The sequence below is a fragment of the Quercus suber genome, unplaced genomic scaffold (assembly GCF_002906115.3).
Source record: "Quercus suber isolate HL8 unplaced genomic scaffold, Cork oak 2.0 scaffold_354, whole genome shotgun sequence".
NCBI lineage: Eukaryota > Viridiplantae > Streptophyta > Magnoliopsida > Fagales > Fagaceae > Quercus > Quercus suber.
In genome coordinates this window covers 511037-521549 of record NW_027069806.1, presented here as the reverse complement: position 1 = coordinate 521549, position 10513 = coordinate 511037, and the positions used below count along the sequence as shown (strand labels likewise).

Here is a 10513-nt window from a genome sequence, read left to right as displayed (position 1 = left end):
GATACTAATAGATTGTATGTATGTATTTGTTTATTTTTATGAATGATCAGCAATAAATTATTAAGCACAAGCAAAATTACAACTAATAGATTAGATTTTGTTTATGAATATCAATGAACGGACTGGTGAACCGACAATCAAAACCAGAAAAGGGAGGATGGTTTTTCCATGTACACCACGTTTGTCTCAACTTTGCATGGTGAGGGGCTATTTCTATGAAAATTCCCATGCCACTACTTAATCCATGATATAATGATAAGTAGTGACACACACTTTGTCATGCTGCTTGTCAATCAAGGAAGGAAAAGAATTCAAGCCATTGAATTGATGTAGCAAGTTTACAAATGTCTCGTGAGTTTAACCATGCAAACCAAATTTATTTGAGTGAACCAATGATGGCTTTTTGGTTGGCTTTTAGAGAAAGACTTATTCATTGAATATGGATTATATGCAGGGTTTGGTTCTTTTATCACTTATATATATATAATTTTGGTCACATTAGCCTAATTAACATATTGGTCATCACTTGATTCAAATTAATGAACAATAAATTACCCTACTCCATGGATTTATTCCAAATAGTGAATCATCCTTAGAATTATTTTTATTTGATTTTATAGATTATAACCACTTTTTAATTGTATTTACATTGTTTACTAGGCAAACAAGGAAGAGTCAACCACTATTAAAAAATATATAATTTTTACCAAAAAAAAAAGTGAAGCTTTCAAAGTACTTTTCAAACAAATCCTCAAATAAGTTTTCAAAAAAAAAAAAATAATGAAGTTTACGAAATCTTTTAAATTCTTAATATTCTTAATGGATTTTTCTTTCCAATGAAATTCTCAATGAGGTTTTTAAAAAAATGATAAAGTTTTAAAATAATTTTCAAAAAAACGAATGAAGTTTTCAAAATCTATTCTCAAATAATTTAAAAAAAAACGGTTTTACAAAGCAAAAATTAAAAAGAAAAAGAAAAAAAGAAGAAGAATAGTTTTTTTTACAATTAACCTTTTTCCAAAGATTCAAATAGAGTTTTTATTTTATTTTTTTATTTTTTATTTTTAAAGAAAAAATCTTTACTTTCAAATGGATCTTCAAAGGTGTTATCAAATATTTTTTAAAGGTTGACCCATTTTTAATTTTTAAAGACCTAAGTTGTTTGATGATTTGAGTCTTTCATTTCTAGTTTGTCAAGGGGCCTTGTGCCCATCTTGTTTTCTAATTTTGTTTAGGACTTAAATCTATATTTACCTTGTTTAGGGCATTAAGTCTACTTTTTTTCCTTCATCTAGGGGGGTTTTAGACTCATTCAGTTCTATGTCTGGGCCTTAGGCCCATCTGTTTGTTTTGAGGTGTTAGACCCATCTTCTTTTATCATAAGATCTTAGGCCTATATTTGTTTTTGTCTAGGAGAATTAGGCCCATTATTTTTCTCTAATTGGGCCTTATGCCTATCTTGTTTTGCCTTGGGCCTTATGCCCATACTGGTTTGTCAGGGGACTTTAGGCCCACCTGTTCTCTATTGGGGCTTAGGCCCATCCTTGTTTTCCTCAAACTTTAACTACATCATATTTTTTGTTTGGGTCTTAGGCCCATTCTTATTTTGCCTAGAGGCCTTAGGCCTATGTTCTCTCCATCTAAGTCTTAGGTCTATCTAGGCTTTGAGTCTACTTTTTTATTATTTTGGGACCGTAGGCCTATATTCATGTTGCCTAGGATAGTTGGATATTTTATCTCCTTTCTTGTTTTTTTTATCTTAACCCTGGTCATTCTGACTTGTGAAGAGGCATTAGGCATCTATCTCATCAAGTTGGTAGTGGAGCTTTGACTGATATAATTGATTTCTTCTCTTGCCCATTTCACAAAAGCAGAGCCTTTACCATAGCTTCATTGAAAATCCTATGTAATTCGCATACCACCGAAACAGTGTCAAATTTGTATGCTCCCACCAAGGGAGAGATGTGGAGTATAACAATGGAAATCGCACAAAATCAACATGATCCCTTTATATATATATATATATATATAAACAATTTTCCCTATTATGGCATATACACATGATTCATGCATTAATCTTACCCCTTAGCTTTTTTTTTTATATTTTTTTTATTATTATTTTTTACAAGATAGAATTTCTACTCTAACTTAATCTAAGTGTATATGTGTGCGAAACTCCCTCCTATAGACTTGAACCTCGATCCTTGCCCCTATATCCCACAAGCACTTATACTTGTGAAGTGACCATCACACCAAGGGTATGCGGTAGTACCCCTTAGCTTCTTTAGTTCCACTATATATTGTGTCGAGGTAATTAAGTTTGGTTTAAGAAGCATTGACATAGATATTAATACAAATATGCAATTATATATTACAATTCTAAAAAATTTAGACCACCATAAAGTGTGGATATCCCAATTAATTAAAATAAGTTTTAGGTATGTTTTTATTTATTTATTACATATTTTATAATTATTTAAAGTTTTCAAAATAAGTAGTTAAAAAAATTTTAAAGTATATTTAAAATAATTGATATACTTTCATTAAAAATATTTATTTTTCTCCCAACATATCAACACGTTGAGAACATGTATGAGTATGCACGCTAATATGCGTGGGGGCCTTTTTCGTTTGGGAAGCAGAAAGTCCTCCTCCGAGAGATAGTACAACAATTTCCCTTAATAACTTCACCAAAGATGTATATTTAAATATCTCCATCACATTCTAAAATCCTTGCAAACCAAGCCTCTTAAGTCTTAACTCATTTTGCTCTTACAATTCCAATCATTTTCTTTCTTCGTCAATATTGAACAATGTACTTTTGGTGGAAAAACCTTTTCAGCATTGCCACAGTCATTATGCTTTTGTCTTTGATTTTCGTTGCCAAGCCTCATGAGGTCATTGGGTGTAAACAAGTAAATACATAAACAGACTTTGATCCAAATCACACAAAACCCTACAAACGCAGAACACCTACATTATTAGGAGTTATCAACAGAAGCTTGAAAATCCCCAAACATATACAATTACTCGATTAGCCAGAATAATTTTATATTTATGGTAAGCCAAGAATGGAAGTGGAGCTGTTGAGCAAAGCCCAATTCTTAGACTAACGGGTGTGCTGATTGGGCTGACGCACCCCACTCGGATACGCACATACGTGTCATGCGGCTGTGGACGCAGCTGAATTGGTCTTTTTAAAAAAAAATTTAAACCCTGAGACGCACCGGAGGAAGAAGAGAACAAAATAAAAAGAAAAATAAGAACAAGACGAAAACAAACGCCTGAAACGCACTTGAAGTTTGAAGCTACTGCCTTTCCACAATACAGAGGTAGCATAGAAAGTAGAAACTAAGAGCATTCACATCAGTCCGTGTATAAGTATGTATAATAGAAAAAATGCTCAAATTTACATATTTTTGTTCAAAAATAGCCCACATCAGTCCGTTTAAAATCTTTTAAAATCGTGTAAAATTATCCCCGAGCTACAGTACCCGTGTAAATTTACACGGGTACTGTAGTTTGTGTATTTATTTTTTATTAATTTTTTCTCTCTCTCTTGTCTCTGGTTGGTTTCCGTTTCTCTCACTCCTCATTCACTCTTTGCTTCAACCACTCATCTGTAAGCTCTTCTTTCTTCAAGCATTTTTTCAGAGGAATGGGTCTTCGCAGCCGTAGGAGGAATGGGTCTTCAAGCATTTTTTTCATTCTTCTTTCTTCAAGCGAGAGTCAAAGGAGGCTCCGATCAACCATGAGAATGGGTTTGGGTTTCGGCTTGATCAACCATGAGAATGGGTCTTTGCAGCCGCAAGAGGAATGGGTCTTCAAGCATTTTTTTCGTTCTTCTTTCTTCAGCCATAAGAATGGGTCTGGGTTTCGGCTTGATCAACCATGAGAATTGGTTTTTGCAGCCGCAGGAGGAATGGGTCTTCATTTTTTCGTTCTTCTTTCTTCAACCATGAGAATGGGTCTGGGTTTCGGCTTGATCTGGGTTTCGGCTCCGATCAACCGTGAGAATGAGAAAAAAAAAAAAAAAAAAAAAGCACAAAGGAAGTAATAGATCTGGGTTTCGGCTTGATGGTGGCTGGGTGATGATACGGTGGTTGGGTCTGAGAGAGAGAGAGAGAGAGAGAGAGAGAGAGGCCATAAGTGAGAAAATAATAAAAAATGTAAAATAATGTATATTTTATTGAATAAATGTGTAAAATAGATAAACTGATGTGGGTGTCTTGTAAAAATAAATGTGTAAAATAGAAAAAGTAAGTTTTAAACGTGTAAAATGGAAAAAAATTTGCATCCACTGATGCGAATGCTCTAAGAAAAGAAAAAGAAAAATAAGAATTGAGAGAATGATGGATTGGGTATATGAGAAAGAGTGGATGTAGTTGAGTGGTTCACGTGGGTGGGTTTGGAAAAAGTGAATTTCAAGGAGTTTCTTAAAGTAAAAAAAAAAAAAGTTTCTTAATTTCTAATTACTCGAAATGTTAACTTTATTTACAAAAATGCCATTAATGATTTTTTTTAATTAAAAAAAAAACCCTATAATCTCCTTTATTATGATTTTCTTTTAAAACTATATTAAACTCATTAATTTACTTGACTTTATAATAGCAATTAATAAAAATATTATTCTATTAATTACTAAATAATAATACTAATATTTAGTAGTGTATATTCACTTTATTATTTACTATTACTCTTAAATTGATATATATTTACTATTCTATGAAAAAATGCTTAGCAATATATAGAAAATAAAAAATAATTTTTTTTTGATAATGAAAATAAAAATATTTTTAATAATTAATTAATAAACGTATCCCACCGCACCCATAACTTACTTTTTCAAAAATTGCCATGTTGCCGCACCACACCCACACTCGAACTTGAACCTGAATCTGAACCCCGGGCTTCATAATTTTTGTGCTTGAACGAAAATTCCCATAAGCCCCTTGAGTCTAATATGCACCTAAGAATTTGTTTATGTTTAATTTTTAATGTAATTTTTTGTAAATATGGCTAAAAAAATGTGGCTATAGTCCGCATTTTTTATTTTTTATTTTTGGAGAAACAAACGCACACACATACACAAGGGGGAGAGAGAGGGGTTCTAATATAAATGCACACCACAACTCCACTAAAAAACCATGATAACTTTTAAGAGAGGGTGAGACAAGTTATACTACACACAACACATTCTCTTAAGCAATGTGGGACAATTCCCATAAGCCCGCGTTTTTTATGGTGTAATATTATTTATAGCTAATAAGATAAATCATTTGTCAGAGATAATTCAATTGAGTTGAGGATGCGTATAGAATAATTTTGGCATAAATGCACTTTTAGTTTTTACATTTTGCACTTTTTCCATTTTGGTCCCTACATTATATTTTTACCACTTTTAGTCCTTAAACCAATTAACGTCTAACATTTAGGTCCTTTCTGTCACCCAACTAACAACAAAAGTTGATGTGGTTGATAGTGGAATAAAAAAAAAATAATATAATCACACACATTAATTAATTAAATTAAAAACAAATATTAAAATAAATAAATAAAATTTTTAATTAAAAAAAAAACTCATTAGTTTTTGTGAAGAACATGAAGATCACAAGAACTCGAACCCAGATCAAAGAACTCAAGAACACAAAAAATATCTTGGCATTCAACATCTTTCTCATAAAATTTCTCTCAAACCAAACACTAAAAAAATTCACATCTAAAAAGCCGAAGCATCATAACATTTTCTTTCCACCCAAAACCATAAATTTTCTTATAAAACAACACACACACACACAAACCTAGCCAATTTGGCTCACAATAACAACAAACCCAACTAAACTCATAAATTTTTCTTGAACAATCATCAACATTTTCCCCAGAAAATCAAGATTTTCTTTCAAACTAAACACTAAAATTCATCACATTTAACAATTAAACATAAACACAAACCCAACCAACAAACTTAAACACAAATCCAGAAAATTTCTTTCCACCCAAACCCAAACCTAGAAATTTTCTCTCTACCCAAACACAGAAAAATCTAGCCACCACCTCCACCGATCAAACCCAGCCAACAAACATAAACACAAACCCAACCAACAAGCTTAAACACAAACATAGAAATTTTCTTTCTACCCAAACATAGAAAAATTCAGCCACCACCTCCACCGATCAATCCCAGCCAACAAACTTAAACACAAACCTAGAAATTTTCTTTCCACCCGAACACAAACCTAAAAATTTTCTTTCTACCCAAACACAGAAAAATCCAACCACCACCTCCATTGATCAAACTCACCACCTCAACACTTATCAAACAATCGAGAGAGAGAGAGAGAGAGAGAGAGAGAGAGAGAGAGAGAGAGAGAGTTGGGTTTAGATAAAGAGAAAGTCAGAGATTAAGAGAAAAACAACCCACCACCACCGATTGAACTCGAACCCATCAAACTTGCTAAAAGAGTCGTCTGATCCCCAGGCGGTTGCCTCACTTCGACTCAATCTTGGCTTGCACCCAGCAAAGCCATGGTCAAGCTTGGAAGTTAAGCTACGACGTCGACTCGAGAATGGTCTTGTCATGGAGAAGCTCAAGGTTATCATCACCCTTGCCGAGAGAGTGAGATCGAGAGGTAGAGATAGTGGTTTGTAGAGATTTGATGGGGACTGTGGAATAGCTCAGAGAGAGGAGAAGAGAATTTTTTATTTTTTTTGATAAGTGGAGAAGAGAAATTGGTTTATAAGGATTTGTTTGGTTTTAGTTAGGAATTGTAATTGGAAATGGAATTAGGAGAAAGAGATGGTCTGAACATGTTTCCAACCAAAGATTGGTGGAAAAAACATGTTTTTTCGAATATTATAATGAAAAAGAAAATTTTCCAAAAAATTTGTTTTTTAATTTTGTTCAAGATACTTTTTAGCTCTTAATTTTTGTGATTTTTGGGTCTTAATTCTGTTTTTTATTTAGTTAAAACAAATAAATTAATTTTTTAAATTTATATGCTCATGTGGTATTTTTTAATACCAAAAATAAAATTTATTATTATTATTATCATTTTAATGTTTTTAAATAATTTAATTCTCTCCGTCAGCCACCTCAGCTTTTCTGTTAGTCGGGTGACGAAAATGACCTAAATGTTAGGCGTTAATTGGTTTAGGAATAAAAAGTGATAAAAATAAAATGTAGGGATTAAAATAAAAAAATTGTAAAATATAAGGACCAAAAGCCAATAATTTTTACTTTGAATTTTATTTTCGGGCCACTTCATTCTCGAAACCTAATAGCCCATTTGGTACATATGTTTAAAAATTAAAAATTATTATTTAAAAATATTTATAAAAATACATATGAATAAAAAAATGTATTAAAATACGTAAAATGTTATTTAAAATCTAAAAATTGTTATTTAAAAACATAAACCAAACGGTCCGAAACCTGGCACCGCCAAATTCACTCTCATTCTTCATCCCGTCCTTTTTTTTTTCCTACTGTAAGAGAGAGCGTTCAGAGAGAGAGTGTTCAGAGGGCTGTCACCACCGGCCTACCCACCGTCAGACCCTTAAACCCTTCCCTTCCTTTTAAAAGAAACTCTGCTGCCTCAAGTTTCGCCTCTAAAGCTTGGTACTTTATTTTTATTTTTATTTTCCATCATCTGCATTTTTCTAATTCTAAGGAAAATTACTCTCCAATCTATGATTATTTTTTTTATTAGGCTTATATTAAGTTGAGCTTTTTATTGGCTTTTCGGGTTAATTTTTGTTTTGCTTTCAAATATATCAGTGGACATGTTGGGGAATGGATTGCGATTTACGTAGCAGTGAAAGCAATAAAGAATCAGAGTCATCAGCAAAAGCAAGGTTAGACCTTCCCACCAAGCCTTTGGTCCTGTCATAGTATTTTTCTAAGGTCCATCTCTTATTTTATCTTTCTTCTTTTGTGCTTTTCATTAGTTGTAGTTTTTGTTTAGCTCCTGTGAAATTTGTGGTCCAAAGTATTTAGCATCGTAATTTTGCATTCCTGATTAAAAAATAACTAATCTCAGCCAAGTGTAGTGTATCTATTTGGTTTGATTCAAATCTGAGAGGTTCTTTAGCGCCAACTTTGATTAATATTTTCATTATCAAGTTGAGGTTTTTATTGGATTATCAAGTCAAGTTGCAACACAAGCGTGATTTAGCTGAGAAATCTGGTCATCATATGCAATTGACAGATGATTACTAAGAGAGATAGTCATGGATACAGTAGGAGCAATCTTCAAATGCCACTTAAAAGAAAGGGTTGCATGCCATGTGTTTGACGAAATTTCTCTGAGACAGGTGATGTGTAATCGTTTGATTCATTTTTTTTTTCTTTTTCCCATCTTGATATAAATTTTGACCTTTTATTGGATTCACAAAAACCCATTGACCGCATTGAATTTTTGTGTGCAAGGGTTTAGTTGTAATCTCTTTCTTGGTTTAGTTGGTTTGCAGCGGTTTTGCTGTTTTTTGGATTTTGTGTAGATAAGCTGATTTTATTGGTTTGTTTGTTGTTTTGCCAAAGTTGTTGATGTGTACTGATAGAAAGAAATAATAATGAACGGTGAACAATGAAGAATGAGCACTATCAATGTTAAACTTGTTCTGTATATACAGGTGCTGAAGGTATTACTGTGGCAGCTGCTTCTAAAGATGGCACCCTAAAGCTGTGGAAAGTTATATGAAAAAAGCAATAAGCTGTAACTCACTCAAATGTTTTTAAATTTCTTTGATTGTTTTGCAGTTTTAACTTAGGTTCATTTGTTCAATTTCTTTAGCTGAAGAAGAGGTATTAAGAATTTAAGATGAAAAACATGAAATGGATAACAGTCATGCTTCTCCACCAAATTACTTCCAAGGACATTCACACCATTCTCTTTAGCTAGATTTTTTTTTTTTTCAATTAATAGAAATATTTTCTCTCCATCAGTAGGGGTGTTACCGTTCATTTAAGTTGTGTTTAGAATAGGTTTAAAAGAAAATCTATTTGTAAGTCAATGCATATTGTTATTGATATCATACATAGTGTTTTGGATATCATACTAAGTGTTATACACATATTCAATTTGAAATTCATACTAAAGTGTTATTTTTCAAAATTTATAAATTCAATTGCATTTGCTACATACTTATTTAATTAAATTTTTTTAACTTAGACTCACTCCAAATATTAACCTTAAATTATTTGAATAGATTTACTTTCTTAGTTTCTTATTATTTACATGTACATAAATTTATTTGTACTGTTACAAAAATTTCGTCATTTTTTGTAAAAAAATTTGTTGAAAATACCTGTACTATGTTTTCCAAGAACCTGAAAATGCATGTAGGTATTAAACTTCCATGAATCGCACGGGTTTAAAAGCTAGTTTACTTTAAAACTAAAGCCCCCCACTCCGTTGTTACCTTGCCTTAAATAAACTTTATTTTATTTTTCGATTGGTATGTTACACACGCACCCAATGGGTCTTGAGCTCATGACTTCACCCTCCACCTGGCACTTGCAAGGGGAGGAAGTGCCAATTGAGCTAGAGCTCTTTTTTTTTTTGGATAGGTAATAAGAGTAAATTAATTATGAAGAAAAAATGAAGAAAGAAAATACATGGTTTTTATGATTTTATAGACATTGATTTAATATTAGGGTAAATTGCAAATATCTCCTAATGTCTCTCAGAGTTTCACATAGTCCCCTGTCACTCCAGTTGCTCTCAAATTAAGAGCAAATTAACACGTATGAGAGGGAAAAGCTGAAGAGAGCTTTGATTGTTCTGTGATTGTATTTCTTTCGGATTTGGTGGCACTTTTTTGTTTCTCACTTGTTGCTGTATTTATTCCCAAATGCTTCAGCTTAGCCTGTGGTCCTACAGCTTTCCTTTGCAAACTCAACAGCTTGCAACTCATGAGGTTAGTTTTTTGTCAACCTATCATAACTTGTGAGCCAAGTCTTGCTTTCAGCCTAACGTAATAGTAATGGTATGATTGTGCTTCTGATTTTAATGGATTTTATCTAGAATTCACTCGGATGAAAAATGTAATTCCGTTGTACTAGGCATAGAGGGGCTACTATTTTGACTGATTATTTAAGCATGGAAAGGATGAAAGCTTCTGCACAATATTCAGAAACATGTAAACTATATACTGAAATCCGACCCCCAGTGTCCTCTTTCAACGGTACTTTCTTGTATTTGGTTGATGCTACTGAAGTGGATAGTCATGTCTTGCCCTGTTGCTTTATTCTTGAGACTTGTTACTTTTATAATTGAGTTTTCTATTTATTTTGTTTTGTAATTTCTTTTTTTGCATGAAACTAAAATGGTGAATCAATATTTTGTATTTTAGATTCTAAAAAAAAAAAAAAAAAAATTTGTATTTTAGGGCTCTGTTTTTGTTGTGTTCTTGTGATTTTTGTTCTTGATTTGTTGACCCCTTGTACTAGGGTTCCCTTTTTTGATATCAATAAAACTTATTACTTATCCAAAAAAAAAAAAAAAAAAAAAAA

At 32.3% G+C, this 10513-nt stretch overlaps 1 long non-coding RNA gene across 1 annotated transcript; it reads left to right on the top strand.

Annotated features, from left to right (window-relative positions):
* Positions 1-7458: 7458 nt before the first annotated feature.
* On the top strand, positions 7459-10316 carry LOC136061816 (uncharacterized). Its single transcript, XR_010623679.1, has 3 exons — positions 7459-7618; positions 7778-7854; positions 8759-10316. It is a non-coding gene; the product is annotated as an uncharacterized LOC136061816 (long non-coding RNA).
* The last annotated feature ends 197 nt before the right edge of the window (positions 10317-10513 follow it).